The sequence below is a fragment of the Poecilia latipinna genome, unplaced genomic scaffold, assembly GCF_001443285.1.
Source record: "Poecilia latipinna isolate Pla-1442-1.1 unplaced genomic scaffold, P_latipinna-1.0 Scaffold857, whole genome shotgun sequence".
NCBI lineage: Eukaryota > Metazoa > Chordata > Actinopteri > Cyprinodontiformes > Poeciliidae > Poecilia > Poecilia latipinna.
The window spans coordinates 120,256-138,544 of record NW_015113473.1 but is presented as its reverse complement, the minus strand read 5'-3'; the positions used below and the strand labels follow the sequence as shown (position 1 = coordinate 138,544).

General features: G+C 41.5%; 1 protein-coding gene across 1 annotated transcript in view; it reads right to left on the bottom strand.

The window, feature by feature from the left end:
* Positions 1 to 17,439, bottom strand: part of ches1 (checkpoint suppressor 1) — a 90,923-nt gene extending 73,484 nt beyond the window's left edge. The window contains exon 1 of the mRNA XM_015048033.1: positions 17,004 to 17,439. The gene's annotated coding sequence lies outside the window, so the exon portion shown is untranslated. The remainder of the gene's footprint in view (positions 1 to 17,003) is intronic.
* Positions 17,440 to 18,289: the final 850 nt, after the last annotated feature.

Here is an 18,289-nt window from a genome sequence, read left to right as displayed (position 1 = left end):
TCTTTTGAAAGACTTTAAGAGTCTCGTATGTTCAGCATTCCGACAGAAATTAATCTTGGAGGAGTCGTAGGAAAATAAATTGATGATATAATTGTCTTAAAGTATTCAGGATTTTCTTTAGCCAGTCCAATCCCACGTAATACAATGAACTGGACATCAACAGCTGCATTTCATAACCATTACTGTTACATTATCTACATTAGCATTGTTCCTGTGGCCCTCCTGACTCACTCAGGAGGGACACAGCCTGTCACGATAACATATTTTGCTGGACGATAAGTTGTCCACAAAAGTTATTGCGATAAATGATAATGTTGTTGTTTGAGACCATTTTCAAATTCTGTAATGGTAATGGCATACAAATAATCCAAGATCAATAAACATTAAATTCTAATGAGCATTCAACACTGGAACTGGAAGACATTTAAATATACATAATAAATAAATAACAGAAATAAAATGAATAATAAAGTCACTCTAAGCAAATCAGTCCTTAAAAACAAAGACTAGATGAGCTGAAAGCACCACATTGAGGACTTCTGTAATCCAATTTTTGGTGGAAAGAGAGCAAAAAAGAGAAAAACAATAAATAATTCACATGGAAATCACTGAGTTTGTTTATCATGCAATTAATTGATTTGCCTGTACCATTTTTCATGACACTGTGAAATATTTACCCCAAGAGTAATTTCTTCAGGACAACCTTTTGTTTTTAAAGACTTAAACACATTCAAACTTATGTTAGTGGAAATGCTAAGCTAACATGAGCATGTTTACTTGATTCATCAATAATTTGCCTTCCAACATCATTTACCATGGTTCCACGTAGAACTAAAATGAGAGGAAATGATCTCCGGCTTCATAAGCGTTGTGCTTGGATTTGAACATTGAAAAATTTAATGACTAGACTTTCAGCTGCTTTCTTTACCTACACAGGCAGCCGGTCTTGGGAGCCCAGAGTGCCCAGGAAGTTAAGTAACTCAGACAAACAGAAAGCTGCAGCAACTAAAACAGTCTTTTATGTGCATTATCACCTTCAGGAGAGTACATTATATTATTTCACATAACAGAAATTTGTGTGCATGGTCAACAATACAATTTTGCAAGCCAAGCACACAGAAGTTTATTGATATTTTAAAACTAGCATGTTGTGGCTGACATGATCACAGACAGTACATCAACCAAGCAGGCATTCTGGGAAGTGAAGTAGAACTTTTAACTAATAGTGTAAAGGGAAGTTAAAAGACTACAGATGCGACAAGGAAAGTAAACAACTACATGTTCGCAAAAAGGAGAGAGGAGATGCTGGAGATCCCAAACTGATGATTTACAACAATAACATAGGAGCAGCTAAGGGTGGAATTTTCCTCAGAGGTAGGGCGTTCCACTGTTCTACTGAATGCTGGGCAAAACTTGAGCGCACATTCCTAGATGCACCCACACATGAATAGAAGAACAAAAGGACAAAAACCTGGAAAATTTGCATGCATTTACGCACACATGCTCTTGATCTCTCTTCCTCTAGGTCTTGCACTTTTGCCTTTTCTTTTTATATATATATATTTTAGCAGCAGTTTCCTGTATCCACTGCCTGCATCTCATGCTACATTCAGAGCATGAACACCCGGAGTCAGCAAGTCTGGACACAGCTGTTAAATATTCAGCCCCCGCTCCCCTCCACCACACCAACCCCCTTGCTCTCTTTCTTCTTGGCCTGTCCTCTTCCACCTTAAACTCTCCTTCCTCCCCTCCCGTCCTCAGTCTTCCTCCTCTTCCAGCTCTAGCTCTTCCCCTTCACACAGTTTTTCCCTGCAGAGCTTCTGCCACCGCTGCTGCTGCCTCTGCTCTCCGTGCTCCACTTTCATTAAGGGGGCTCTCCTCTGATAGCCCTTCATATAACACTCAATCTTAATAACAATAAGAGCACCCTCTCACTGCAACGAATCACCTCGAGGGGGCCAGCCCTAAAGATCCCCCGCTAAATGATGTCACTTGCCAGCCAGAGCTCCTTATTGGCTCGAGCGGCCGCTCCGGAGCAAAGCCCCGGGGGGCGCTCGGCGGAGGGCTCAGTAAGGAGCACGCAGGTCATACGGGCCAAGGGCATTCCACTTATGGAGAAGAGCGGAGCAGGTACACAAGGAAGCGCGCGCACATGCACAATGTCTCGCGCTGGCAAGCAAAAGACGGGGGCTCTGTTTGGTTTTCCAGTCAAAAGAGATGAATAAGACTATTGAACAAAGGGGGAGGGAGGTTTGAATAACAGTATTTTACATGAATGGATCTTCAGGGAAATGACTGCTCCCCGTCGCTCCCTCGACTCGGCTATTTTTGGCTGCAATTTGACAACACGGTTGAGGGTGCGCGCGCGCTTTGAGTGGGGTAGCTGACGACGTGGATGATTGAGTCTCTCGCGACGCAGAGGTTTCTGCGTTCCGTATTATGTTGTAGCGGCTGCCGCGCGCAGATGAAAAGTGACGGCAAGCGTCTCGTGAACATGCGCGCGCTAAAAACATAAAAAATAAAAAATGTGTGCGTGTGTGTGTACACACTTGCCTGAATCTCAGCGAAATCACAGCTGTTCCCAGTTGCCACGCAGCGGTCGCGCCATCGTCTCAGATAACACACAGCCACATACAAGTGTTAGCACGGCGAGGAGGGGGGGGGGGCGGTGGTAACGCCAGACTTGGCAGGGTCGCAAGGTCGTGAGGGGCGGAAGGGGAGGCGGCGGGGTATTGAGACAAAGTTGCCCAGCAACGAACACATGACACATATCGTTTCCAGCGCGAGCTCCTGTGTGGCCCCTGACCAGAACTGAATGCGGTTGTGATGAATGTGTTGACAGCTGATGATTGTTTTGCACCTGGCGTTCACTGTTGGAGCAGAAACATGCTGAATATGGCGGCGCTTCTTGACGGGCCGCAGTTAAAGCTCCATCTTTGGCACTCGGCGGTGAAATCAAAGCACTCGGCCGTAGGAACATTCACGCTTTTTACTCTGCAGTTGGTGGATGGCGAAAGACAAGGAAGATCACGTTCCTCTTTTCAGTCGCATTTTCCCCTCAAAATGTTTTGTTATTATTATACATTTGCCCCTGGCAACATTGGAGAGGAAGTCTGTGGCTTAAGGCTTTCCCATGAATCACAAAAATACTAATGCAAAATACAAACATGGCAACATAAAAGTCACTTTGCAAAATAAAAAAATGTCTAGATACAGCAGGTAGCTGGACAGTTTTTTAGAGGTAAATGCAGATATCAAGAGCACAAATTCAAACAACTATGTGTCCAACTAATTGGACCAGAGAAAGACCCCAACTGCAATTAATGATTGTTTTAGTAATCTATTAATCTATCATTTATTCTGACAATTAATCAGACAAAAATCTGCCACATTCTGCAGATTTTTCATTTAACCACATAAGCCGTTACAATACAATACTAGAAATACATTAAAAGATGGAATTAGATAAATGATTTAATTTATTCTTTAAATGAGAAAATAAACATTTTATCCCCTAAAATGTAATAACATAGCGTTCTTTTAGTGTTCGCTTAGTCATTTATAGCAAAGGATGCATCTGCAGCTAAAAAATACTGATATCAACATGTGAAACGCTTCAGGCTGATCTTTTTATTTATTTACTGATAAATTGATAATTGGATAGCAAAAGGTGCCTAACAGGAAGATTTGTTGTTGTTTTTACAGAATTTGTATTGAATGAACCTAAAACTATGCCACTTACGACATTTTGGGTAGCACATGTTTATAGACAAAGAGGGTTTTTATAATCTTAAACTCAAAATTTATATATTTTTCTACAGTTCTGGCTTAATACTGTCTTGAATATTTTGTTTTTTTACAGCACATGACCTCTTTTGAGTCTTGGCTCAAAAAATTAAGAGTTAATCGATTTCTAAATTTGTTGACGATTATTTCAATCATCGATTCATTACGATTAATCTGATTAATTGTTTCAGTCCTTCCAACAGCCATCAAAACTCAAACTGATCATAAACAATGCTACACCAGGAAGCCAGTGTAAGCATTGAGCTTGTATAAGTGAAACTCCATAATCATTTTTATTTATTTATTTTTTTTAGAATTTTGATATTAAAAACCAAGTAAAAAGAGTGTTTGGTGTTTTATAGCTTTTTTCTTTTGTCAGAGTAACACTTCAAAATAAAAGCAGTGAATAGGTGTGTTATGAGTTTCTGCAGAAATTAAATTTTGCTGCAAATTAAAATTGCAAACCTGCTCTGCTAGTCTCAAAGGTAAATCAGACCAAAATGGTAAAAATGTATCTGCATTATGAAAAAACAAAACCATTAGAATACAAACTTTGTTGTGGCTCATGACGAAGAGCTAGAAAAGAAAAAGCATGAAATTAATTAGGATTTAGCTTCCCTCTGGAATGCCTTGTTTAAGGTTTAGATAGTTAGTGGTACTGATAAAACTAAACAAGGTAAAATTAAAAAAGAATCATTCATATTTTTACAAATATTAACATTTTTGATGAGGCTCAGATCCCCAACAATCTTCAAAGGTTCTCCGTTATCGACTGGACAATTAAAAACTAATCTTATTTTCATGTAACTTACTTTTTTTTACTTTATTCATGTCTCTATCAAACAATTTTAAAAAATCAGCTCTGGTTCATCTGTCAACTTTTTCCTCGCTCCCTCTCAATTAGAAATATATTGAGAAATTTGACTTTAAATTTGAGTTTTCCCATTGTATCTTAGTAAAACTTTTCTTGTTAACTTTAGGGGAAAAGTTATTTTTCTTGTTTATAGAGGAAGGGTTCAAATATTCTTGGAAATCTGACTTGACCATAGAGTCACGGTAAAAAGAGCAGACCTGTTAAGTAATAACAGGTCTATTTAGTGCCACTACGTTCTCAAACCAACGTAGTGGCACTTTTAGTGGTACCATCCCACCAGCCAGTAGAAACTGAAGAACACAACAGCATCCTAAGGAAAAAGTCCTGGTTGTTTGCCATCTTTTAGCTCTGAAGTCAGAAACTGATTCCTGGAAGAACATCAAATCCAACTTAATGTTCTAGTTCGGTTGCGGCAAACCAGTTAATCAAAAACAGCCAAATTAAACCCATCATCACCGCAAAGAGTCGCACAACGTCAATGGTTACCGTTTACTCAAATTGTCCTTTTTCTTATTGTCGTCACAAAGAATTAGTGGGACACCTGAGTGTCTTTGTTTTCCAGAATCATCTCTGGGCTTGACCTGTGCTCTGCTGTGGCTACTCAAAGCAAATCCTTTCACACATGTTGGTAACAACAGAGCAACATTTGTTTTTCACCTGTTGAGCAAATGGATTCACAGGCATATGGTCAGTGCAAACATTGACATTAGCTTGAGTGTAGTCTGTAATACAATGGAGAGTGTCTGGGGGCACAGTTTTCCAAAACTCTGTGGTTTCTTCTCTCAAAACCACAGATAAAGTCCAGTCTTCTTCAACTGAGAGTCAAAGAGCAGAAGCACCAAATTTTTATTACACCAGGGGTCACAAACGTTGGAATTGCCGTGCTTCCATTAAAAACAAGGTGCATTAAATAAAAATTACGTGAATAAGCTAGTTCACACGATAAGTCGTAAAAAAACATGCAGCACCATCATCCTCACGCCATTTCTTGTCGTCTTCTTTGTCATTTCCCCCAGTAGTAACATCTTGTTGATCATGACTCGTGTAGCGTTTCCATTACAGCTTTGCGAAATACACCAATTTCGATACAGTCCAAAAAAACCCCACCTCATCCTAGCACCAAAACTTTCTATTGTTTTTTTTTCTCTCAAAATTAATGAGTTTCTGTTAAGCAAATTTATTTAAAAATGTCAAATTGCGCATTTGTAAAGTTAATGGAAACGCAGCTAAAGCATACGGAAGGATACAATTCACAGTTTCAAGCCCTATTTAGCTTCTTAGATACAAGGTCTTCTTGATGAATGATGCAGTGGAATGTCAAAAATCCCTGCAATCGATCATCAGCTTTACACAGCCCTACAAGGCCATTTGCAGATCCCAACACAGCTGGTGCACCAACTGTAGTGACTGCAGCTCATTTTGAAAGTCATGAGTTGAGAAAGGATCTTGAGGCGTTGACCTGATCCTTTCTGTTTCTAGCAAAACGTCAAGGAACTCTTGTTTAATTTCAAAGATCTTACAAATACTGCCAACTGTGGCTTGTCCTGGGTGCAACTTTAAACACTCAAAACCCAACAATCCTACAGGTTAAACTCAAACGGGTGGCCCAAGTTTTGACTTGACCGCCCTCCCTTTAGTCGGCGCAGTCACACGTCAGCCGCCTCTGACAACGCCGCATTTGCTTTCCGCCACAGAACAAAGCAGAGATGGCAGAGGAACTTATCTTTAAAAAGAAACTGCACAGTGTTGGGAAATAATTTGGAAAACTGTCAAAGACAGCGAATCCTATCTCCGAGCATGCCAGTCACAAACGCGCGGGTACACACACGCACACACACACTCAGGAAGCAGAAGCTTATGAGAGCACAGAGAAACACACAGACACACAGGCGCACGGTCTCATACACAAACAGGGACTTTGGTGTTTACATCATATGGGAAGGTATTTTTTCCCCTCACAGTGCCAGGGAACAGGCCCACGCACGGACACACAGACGCTGACTAAGGCCCTAGGACTCCTTTTGGAGCAAGGGGAGGCCACATGTGAATCCGTATCTTGTGCACATGTATATAATTAATACAGCAGTCGGTAGCCTTTTGATCCGTTTTGATCTAAAAGGCGGGTGCAGCCTCCATGTTCGTGTTGCTTTGTGTTTGTGAAGCACTATTTAAACAACCCTGTTTAGCGTTAAGCTGTTGTTTGGTCAGTGGAATGTGCAGTGCTTTGTTTGTGCTTTGGCCTTACGCACAATGAGCTAGTGCTAATCAGTTTATTAGGCTAAATCTGCTGATTTTGCGTCCGTATGAATGCACGTGCGCCTTTTGATCTGACCTGCAAGTCACCGCATTGTGCGATTTCCCCCACGGACTTTTGGGGCTGGAAGGAGAGGACAAAAGAAAAGCAAAGTGTATTAGAGCGTGTGTGTGGGTGTGTGTTGAGGTCTGTTAAAAGCTCCCAGTCCTCCCATCCAGTGTGAGATGGCAGATGTTCAGAGCTTCAACCACAACAGTTGCGAGACCACAACAGGCAGCCTGTTCTACCCAACACACAAATAGAGATGTCTCGAAAAGCCATTGCCCAAACATTGAGCTAAAACCAGATACAGCTTTTTTTTCCCTCCTGAACAATAAAAAAAAAGACCCCAATGACTTAAATCGCTTCTTTTTCTTCTCCATGACGATGTGTACTTTAGCTAAAATAGGGAACTGCTGTGTACCACATCTGTGGAGACAGCCCTGCATCATCTCTTCTTCCAATTTCATTCACTTCCCACATTTGATTGTTGCCAAGTCCCAGGATGAGGAGGGCAGAAAAGGTCAGGACAGTTGCAGAAGAAGGGCAATAAGGTGATGGAGCTTCAAGCTACGTAGCGTTGGTGAGCCCGTTTCAAGCAGAAGTCTCAGGAGCCTGCAGTAACACCATGTCAACAAAGGAATCTGTCTAAATTTCCCATGTGTCCTACAGCGTCTTGTGAAAACAGTCATGCCCTCTTAGGATTTTTTGTGACGTTACAGTCACAAAAGTCAATATTTTTCACTGGGATTTTAACTGATAGAACAACATAAAGTATAGGCATGGGCAATTATGAAGTAGAGGAAAAATTATACACGATTTTTAAATATATTGTCAAAAAACCGAAGTTCGTTCTTCTTTTAAGATGTCTCAAGCTCAGTCAGAGTGGATGAAGAGCATCTTAGAACAGCAACTTTAAACCTTCCCACAGATTCTCACTTAGATTTAAGTCTACGTTTGACTTTGCCATTTTTACGTGAATTTGCACTGATCTTAGTCACGTAAGTTCTGGATCTGGTTTATTTCTTATCCCTGCTTCATAAACGGACTTGTCCGCTGTGTTCCTTGGTCTTAAGGATGCTGTTTGTTGCCTAACATTCTCCAGTGCCAACACAGAAGAGGTTGGCAAAGTTTGGTACACTATTTTATGGTTTGGGACAATTGAGAGAGCTTTTCCACTGCCAGTAGGAACTTCACCAGGCAAGTGGGGATAAACTCAACCGCCTAGCGTAGTGTGATACTAGTGCAATGACAAACATGATGCACTAGTATGTCTCGCGTTTTCTGTGTCCCAATAAATGGACTGTGGTGTGCAGCTCCACTAGTTCCACCCTAACTGGACAGGAATGGTACAACAAAGGTTGGTTGTATGGAGGAGTTTTATAAGGGAAACAGACCGACTCATGCCATACTGCACCACTCGGTAGCATAATAAACCTCTTAATAGAACATCTACATTTATACAGGGATTCCATTGCATACAAATTGCCATTTTTTTACTATTTAGATTTATTATATCATGGATCATTTCCCTTCCACTTCACAATGATGCACTACTCTGTTTTGTTCCATCACTTAAAATCCCAAGAAGACATATTAGAGACTTTTGGTTGCAGCATGGCAAAATGTAAAAGAGTTCAAGATATAATTTCATCAAGCCACCATCTAAACATACAAAAGGTCTAAGCATGAACACAACGTCTAACAGTTGGGGAATTATTTCTCTTCCAGGCAAAAGAAAAGAGAAGGAGGATTTGAGCCATTTTTTATCATATAAAAATAATTTCTAAAGGGACTTGTGTTCTCCCCATGCGACTCTGCATGCCAACACACACTCTCAATGTCTTTGGCTGCATCCAGTCATGACATCACCGCAGCCAGCCAGAGAGAAAGGGAGAGTCATCGAGAGCCAAGCTGACGTCATCCCATTCACTCAGTGTCAATTACGTAATCAGAGGGGGTCCAACGGCTGCAGGACAGGCCAGCTGCTGCGTGCGTCTGTGACTGCGTGAAGGACAGAGAGACAGAACTGCAGCCTCGTGTGCGAGAGGAGACATGAAATGTGTCGTGCTGATGACATCATGGGTGGATGCGAGGGCGTGGGCGGTGGTGATGGGGAGGGGGGCGTATAGAGACAAAGCTCTGCAAACAGCAGTTATGCAACTCAAAACGGACAAGAAAAGGCCTTTTTAGCCCCATCTCTATGCGGATGCCGTGTGTGTGTGTCTTTGATGACTTTCTGTAACACTTTTACTTCAGGCAGAGAACGCATTAAATTCACACAAGCACTCGAGCATATTTAGCTGAAATGCAAACTGAAATCTAAACACACAGACACACACGCTCGCTCTCACTCTCACTCCCTCCTCCTTATAAACACAGCTTCCTAAGGACAGGAAATCCTTCCACCCACGTTCCTGAGTTGCGTGGCAACCGGAGCAGCGTCACAGTGTGCATGCCTCCACCGCTGAAAACACACAAACAAGCCGACAGAGACCCACATACACACACACACAAAAGCATACACATCCAAAGTGCAACTCCTTGAACTGCGTGTCTCTGAAAGCGCCAAAAGAGACAGCAGATAAGTGAGCTAACGCAGCGCAGGCAGATACTCGCCGCAGCTGCCCCCTAATTCGTCGGCCGTGGATTTAGACCAAACATGACATCAGTCCTCGCAAAACATAAAGCACTTTTTTTTCCCCCCCCATTTATAAGCTCTATTTTTGTTCCTGCTGACGTCTTTTTCTGCATGAGGCTGAAACTGTGTGCATGTGTCATTGCGGGCTTACGCTTGTGCACTTGTGTAACACGAAGGACACGACGGAGCGGTGCTAACCGAGTAGCATCCCTTCAACGCAGAACAACAGCCAATTGAAGACAATGGAGGATGTACCGATCCACCTTTATCACTTCCGATACTGATACCTGAAGTTTAGCATGTGCTGATACCGATTCGATACATAACAGCAGCGCTGAATTGACTTGCAACATTTTTTTTTAAACAAAGACATCAATGTACTGCGCTACAAACTTATTTTACAACTCTGCACTGCTATAGCACACTTAAATACACCAGCAGCCTCACAAGCTTTGTCAAACAGGTAAAAACAACTTTAATTTGTTCAGTGCAATTAAGAGCATAACAGTAAAGCTTAAACTAGTCTTACAAACAGGGCCTTGAAAAAAAAGTGTTTATTCTTTTGCTGCTCCTGGAGAAACTAAAGCCGAAGATGCTTGCAATTTTGTCAACAGTCTTATGTTGCTGGAGTAGATGACTTTTGGGTAGTACGATAAACTAAGTGATATTACTACACCACATTATATTGCATGTCTGCAACATAGTAAAATACAAACTGACAGAACAGCTAAAAGTAGTGGACGAAGCTACACAAACAGCTGAATCACAGCTCATAAAATAAACAAATTCCCTGTACATCTGCCATGATTCATTGATGTAATTGAATCTAATAATAATCAACTGCAATAAACAGTTCACATCAAGACTTTAGGCTGACACAGCATTTTGTTTTGCTTTTTTTAGCTTCTACGTTTTGCATCTCTAAAAAGTTGCAAGCAACAGTTTTCCTGAGGGTTGATGTGCAGAGCTGGGACGTCCAAACGTTGGCCCTCGAGACGGTTTTACATGGCCCCCCAAGCTTCACTCAAAAATGGTTGAAATGTGACTTGCCTGCACATTGGATATAATTTTTGTAATTGTCTTAGGGTATCTTTGTCCTCTAACAAACTAAAATTGAATTTGTTTGGTACAACACTAAATGTTTGACTCCAATTAGATTCTTTCCTCTCCTTTTTCCTCTCCTTTTTTTATTTAAAAAGGTAAGACCCTTTTTATGTTTTTGATGTATGTTGGTTTACAATTCCCCTTTAACATGAAATCAATTACATTATTACAGTAAAATATAGCTTTTTTTCTTTCACAAAATTATTTTATGTGCTTTTAAATGGGAAACAAAATGTTTTAGTTGTGGAGCAGATGTACTTTAAAAAGAGAATTATGGCCAATGTAGCAGAAAGTTTGGACACCACTGGTTTAGAGCGTCCCCTCCCTGCAGTTGTAATACTGTGTGCGTATGAGTGTGCTTTGTGTGTTTTGTGCGTCTCTGCTCCTTTAAGTCAGCAGAGTTTGGCTCCAGTCATCCACCGTCTCCGTCTATGTCAACGTTTCCAAACAAACATGGAGGATGGAGCGTCTGACCCACTCGGGTTCTCAGAGCTATAAAAGGTCAAAGTGATCTGAAGTGTGAAAGTATTTCTGTAGTTAGGAGACTGTAAAGTCTGAATAGTTCAACAGCTGAAGAAATGGACCCAGTGGCTGCTGAAGAACCCGACAAAAAACAAACAAGAAAAAAACCATACCAATATAAACACACACTTCCCACTTTACTTTTTTGCTGAAGCTGCTAAAGGCATTCTGAGGTTGGGCAAATTGTCCTTGAGCTACTTTGTCCCACTTTTCCCAGAAGAATGACTGTTAAACCGCTTGTGTGTTGTGAATTAGTGCAAATTACCTTTACTTTACCCATTTTAATCACATTTAATTGAGTAGAGAATGTTGTTTGGTGGGAAAAATCATCATTTATAATAACTGATGAATCTAAGAGTGAGAAAACAGATTGTGGTAACCCCAGTTCCAAGACTAATTACTGACTAGTTAAAAAAGATTGCCATAAGACAGCAACTAACAGACAAACCAACACAATAGCTATGTTGCCTATTTTGTACTACGCCAATGATGGATGGATACATAAACAGAACCACCTGGTGAAAAAACAGAGCCGCTGCAAGCTGCATTAATGCATTCTGTTAACAAAACCCTTCAGACTAAACAGGTAGCAGGTAAAATTCAGACTTTTCATACGTCCCACATTTGCCTATGCACGGATAAATTCCTCCCCATGTAAACCAGAATCATGAGGGAAATCCCCCCACGATTCTGAAAGCTGAATTTTAGGCCACAAGGTTTCCTTCCTAACCGCTATATCCGCTATATTTAGACGCACACCGACCTTTTTACCACCAACTCAATGCGCGGCGATAAAGAAATGTCTGTCTTTCTTTCCCTGGCTGTAACACAGTCTTCCTGCTGTGCTCAGGTTGATGTGAACAGCAGCCCAGATAAAGCTGACTTTTTTTTTCCCTTCAGGTTGGCTTTGGCTGCAGTGCTATGAACCCTGACTCCGTCCTACATGCCTCTGAGGATTCTTGCAGATGAAAAGCATTCCATTAAACCCAGCTTCCTCTCGGCTGATGCCAAATAGTTCTGGTCACTGCTACCTTTGGGAAGAATTAGCTTTTAGTTCTCAACTTTAACACCTTGATATAAAGTACAGACGATAGAAGATGAACATTAGCACAATAATTAGCCAGTTACTTGCTAATCTTTTAAAGAGCTAAAAAAAAAAAAAAGCTGCGAGCTCCAATGACACCAGCATGAACCGTTCTGTGAGATCCAACGAAACTATATCATAAGCTCTACTTCCCAGTTTATATTTATCTGACCTTCTTCCTCCTGCTCGCCTCTTTTGCTTGTTTGTTTGCAGTGTACTGGTCAGGAGGTGTGTACAAACAGGAGGCTTCTTCTCAGCACACACGCAAAGCAAATACTTGGCGGCGCTGAGGAGAAGCGTGCTGAATTTGACAAGCCGTTTATTGGCTTGGAAAGGCTTCTTGAATGTTGCATTTACAACCTCCTATTAGGATCCAAGGAGAGCATTTTTAAATGTTCAAAAACTCAGCAATAGCCAGTTAGGCTGTCAGTGTGCAGCGTTAGCGTTCTGATTCACCTAATTAAACGAGCGGAGTTATGTTTTCCAGCCACACAGTGCCATTTTATAGCACGATCGAGAAACTATGTTACCTTCGGTTGTTATAAAAATGACTTAAAGAAACTTCACCTTGTAATAACGCCTTTGGAATTGGGCCTCTGTCTCATTAAGAAGCTCCGGCTCTTTCTGAAACTCTGCTCTCGGGAAGTCATCACATCACATTTTTACCAGCATTTCACTGATGATCTAAGCAGATGTGCAGTTCCACCAGGTGCTTGCTAATTGCTGCTGGCTAGTCTGAAGGAGCTGAGTGGGCAATTCGAAGGGGACGGGCTGCTCTGTGAGGTGGAAGTTCGGAAACTGCAGCTCAGAGCAGGAGTTTCATCCTTGAAGGCGGAGCTAAGTCCACCCAGATGTTTTGCACAGCTGAATGGTTGCAATGGATATTAAAGGATTTCTCAAAGATGCTTGAAAGAATCAAAGCAACACTGCAGGTATGTTTCTGATGAGAGAGTAACATAATAAAATGATGAAAGGCTAAAAAAAAAGTTAATTTTACATAATACAGAACCTTTTAAAGTGCAACATTCTATAAAGTTTTGGTTGCAATGTAACAAAATATATATATATTTTTGCAATTTTAATAAGGAAAATCCCTTAAGCAATATAAAAACGCTCAATTATTTATGTATTCTAGGTATATAGCAGATTTCTGGGACCATAAGCCAACCTAAACCAGGTTAAGTCGGTAAAGCTAACCAACAGTCGGTTTACTTCATTAGAAATAACCTTTTTTGAGCTCTTTGATTCAGTGGAAATTATATCGTTGTCAGTGGAAGTGACCTACTTTGCTGAGACAGAAGTGCCACACTCTTACTACTGGCATGTGTTGAATCTGTGTGTCTGGAAAATATGCGGAACTAAATGCAACATCTGAAGGCCAGTGGTCGAATTTGACGTTTCCAAATCAGTCGGATACATCTTTCCTGCATGTCCACCAAAGATACACGGCGAGGTTTCTGCATGATGAACATCAGTTAACAGAGAGCGTGTCTGTACCATTGCAAAGCCAACACAAAAGAAAGGTGGAGCAGGCTAGTGAAGCCTTTATGCCAACACCTTGGTATAGAGTTTAGAGAATGAAATGCTCATGCAAAAAAAAAGTATACAGGAGAAAGAAGGGTGAGGAAAACAGTCACGTGTTTTCTTAATCATGCAGTCTTGATCATCTAATTCCTGATTATTGGAAAAATATTCTACCACAATGTAGTGCATTCGGGACAAATTCAATTAGTCATTGATCGACATTCTGAATATTAAAGCCTACTCTTCGGTCTTTTCCATAGAAGTAAACAAAAATCTGACTGGCCAAAGTTGTAGAACCAGGTTTGAAGTTTGTTAGGTAACCCTCCAAACAGCAACCGCAACAGAATCATTTTTTTGTTTGGGTTTATGTGGACTAACAAAACAATGTGTGATAAACTATCAATTTTATAAACAAAGAACAAATTCAAAAGTCATCCTCCCTCTTAAGAAGACAACAATGGTTGAGGTGGGCAATGAGTCTCTTGGCTTTAAAACGTCCTGGCAATATAGTCGTTGAATTTGACAGTTTTAGTGGCAACTGGAATCCATTACTGTTAAGTCGGCTGTAATGTACCAGCCGAGAGCTTTTGTCAACCGAGCACGTGATACAAGACAATACTTAGGAATATTGGCAATGTTTCCAACATTTCCTTAAAATCATAAATTACCCCAAAGCAATTGGTCACATTGAGGTTGTTAAGACAGATGTAATAAATGAGCATATGCCAGTGCTGGCTTCATAGAAATATACTAGAATTTTCAAATCACGTTAAAAATAGCTATTTTTTTATTTTATATCTGTAAAATTGTGTTTTCAAACAACTCCTCTGATGCGGTAAAGTCGCCTTCTCTGATGATATAAATTATAATGACATACTCCTATAAGAAAGGTTAGAAAATGTATTTTGAATGCAGTCATTATTGAAATTAAAGAGAGTTCAAATTGATATTGGCATGTTAAAACTTCATAAAAATTGACAACTAGAAATCGGCCAAAAATCTGATTGATGCATCTCTAGTACAGAGTTACGGCCAAATAAACCCACTTAAAATGATCGCTACTACTGTGAGTATAAATCAATTCAAATGAACTAAACTACTGCTTTTGTCTGGAAGTATACCCAAATATACATGTACCTTCTCAGTGCTCCCGACCTGCCTGCTGCTCCGTAAAAATAGGACCGGCTTGTAACAAATGCCGCCTTGCCAAGCGAGACGCACAACGCACGTTGTCCTCTTTTCACCGAGTAAATACACTCCATCATCCCCCAACAACTTAAGAGGTCAGGATATTTTTATCAGTTTTGCTGATAAGGTAATGTTTAGTGGAACGTTTACCTTTCAGAACTAAATGTACCATGGCCCCGGCTGCACGCTTTCACCTGACATTGCGTTTTAGACTCAACCGCCATATGGCCGGCAGCCACAGCTGACCAAATCTCAGCGGTGGGTGATGAGAGTGCAGCTCCCAGGCAGGCCCCCAGTAGCACAACAAGAAATATTAAAAAACAAAACAAATTAAAAGAAGAAAAAAACACAGCCATTCTGGGACGTTTACGCTGAATAAACCATGAGCCGGCGGTCCGAGGAAACCGTCTCGACGCTCATATTCAAAACACAGACGATTCAATTCATTCACACATGAATTATGGATCCATTATGGACTGTTTGAGCCGGGGTTCAGGGAATCAGTCAAACAGCTGTACTGAGAGCACTAACCCACTGATCCATCCAAACCAATTATCTGTGTGTAGGGGTGGAGTCTGAGTTCAATATTCAATTTACACGATTCAATTTCACACAAGAAGCTCTCGCTGGAAAACTGCTGGCGTCGAACAACCGGAACGGCCGAACAAAGTAAAAAAAAAAATAATAATAAAAAGAAATGGAGGTGTCTGTCTGAGAAAGTGATAAAGGATAAAGAAGGGCTAACTGAACACTTCACCATAGGGGGGCGTCCATTGAGAGACAGGGAAGACGGTGAGCGCAGCCATGGGGGGTCAATATGTGAATGAACGTTTGCCATAGAGGTGAATTATGAATGAGCAACACTCTGAGCACTCCTGGAGAGAGCATCTCTCCTCCCGCCTCCTCTTTTTTCTTTTTTCCTCCCTTCCTCTTCTATCCTAAAAATCTCAATCATCCTCTCTTTCCATCCACCTTGTTGTCTGCATTCCAGCTCCTTGTCGTCCAGGCTGTCTGAGTAGATGACCGAACACCCCCCTATACACACACACCACCACCACCACCTTTTCTCTTACATATTTACACAGCCTCAGCTGGACGCGTGCACACTCACATGGCGGCAGGAGGATAATATGAGAGCAAACAGCGCTGCACGTGTAAAGGCAGACGCATGCATTAAAGTGAAAAGGCTTTGGGGCATACACACACACACATTTCTCCCAGCTGTTCTCCTGGCTCCAGAGCTTGGGTGTGTGTGTGTGTGTGTGTGTGTAATCCAGTGTGCTGCTGCTCAGCCTGTGCCACGCTCTCTCCTCTGTTGCTGTGCGTCTGATCAGATCTGCCTCCTCTCAACCCGTTTGCCGTATATGGCACAGAAACACGCAGACAGATACATAGTATCTCTCTCTCACACACACACATTGACTGGAGCTGCTACTACTTATCAAGCCTCTCTCAGGGAAAAAAAAAAAAAAGATTTCCCTGTGCTGGGTTTTTTTTCTGCAAGTGTGCACTGGCTTGTGGGAGAAAAAGGAAAAAGTCCACACTTAGATGCAAACACATGGTGAAGAGAGAGGGATTTTAAAGGGAGGGTGAAAGTGGACTCTGCTTTACTGTTGCTCAACTTAAAGTAACATACCAGAGAAGTGTGTGACTGCGTGTGTGTGTGTTGGAATGGGATCAGGCTGTTCCCTAAAAAGTAGCCACTCCTTTTGATCCCTTCACTCCAGTTTACAGTGGTCACTTCCAGCTCACTTTGGCACCCTTTCCCTTCACGCGTGTAAGGGAAAACAACCTCCACAACTAACTCGCGCTAATGTAAACCGACGCTGCGCACACACTCACACACTCACGCACACAGACACACACACGCGCACACAACGCAAACCCACCACACTTTTCCTTCCAAGTGCGGAGCCATGCAGCACATGTCAGCGACACACACCTTCAGAACAGCTACATACGGCCATGAAAAGCCCAATGGAGTCACCTTAAAATCCTTGCGAGTTCCAGGTGAACCCCTTCCCCACTCTTCTTTCTCCTCTGTCAGACTTCTCCCTTTCTCTCTTTCTTCCTTTCTTCCTCTCCTCCTTTCCGACCGAGCTGTCCGTCTGTCAGTCCGTCCTTCTTCTCGCTCTCTCCGTCCGTTTGCCTCCCCCCAATTTTCTCCTCGGTTCGAGGTCACTTCCCAGCGTTTTTCCCGAGCCCCTCCATGTTCCGCCCCGCTAGTCGTCTCGAGCACCGAGCGAGCGAGCGCGCGTGCGCGCACACACAAAGCAGACACACGAGAGCCGCTGCCGCGTTCCTCTGGTCTCCCTGTGTTTATCCCTCTGTGCGCTCTCTCCTCTGTAGGAGAGGAGCTCGGCTTTGGCTGTATGTGTGTGGATGTGCGTGGATGTGTTCCTGGGCTCTGCCTGCCTGCCTTGCCCCGCCAGCGGCTGAGGACTTCCCCCGGAGGCCGCCCTGGGTCCTAAAGAGTGTCGAGTTCACTGAAAGAATGCCATTGTACACAGAAGCTTTAGCCAAAGATCGTCTATTGTTTGTCCAAAACTGATTTAAACATGATGGGTATGTTAGCTGTGACGATGCGTCCTGTATACAAAGATATCTAATCAAATATTTAATATATTTTCTTCACTGTCTAACATTAAATCAGACAGCACTATGATGGTGTATTAGGGCCGTATTAGATACGAAAAGAATGAGTAAATTCTCAGAAATGTTCTAGAAAAACATGTAAATTTTGAGATGAGTCTCACAAAATTTCTCGAAAAACTTTTGTGGAAATTTCTCAGTTTAAAAAGTTGAAATTTGCTTAAAAAAATTAAGAAATTTTCAATTTTCAATTTTCTAGAAAAAAGTAGGACATTTCTGAGTTGGAAAAGTTGAACATTTGCTGGAAAAAGTCAGAAAGTTTTAAATTAATCTTAGGAAATTTCTAGAGATTTTTTTTGGATATGTCTGAATTTCAAACTTAAAAAAATTCCACTGGCTCATTATAATCAAATACTTCAATTTTAGTTTCATAAGACCACAGAGCACATCGTCAACATCCAGGTCTTTATCCCTTGAAAGCATAGCAGGTCTTTTTACTGTTTTGGAATAATTGCTTCTTTTTTGCTGAGTGGCATTTCAGTCCATATGAGTACAGGTTTCCTTGTGGATTATCACACTCACTCAGGTTTTTTGCTTTTCTTATCTCATCCATTACTCTGGTAGTTAACAAAAATAATAAGACTGTTATTAATAAGATTTTTTTTATACCTGAAACAGGTA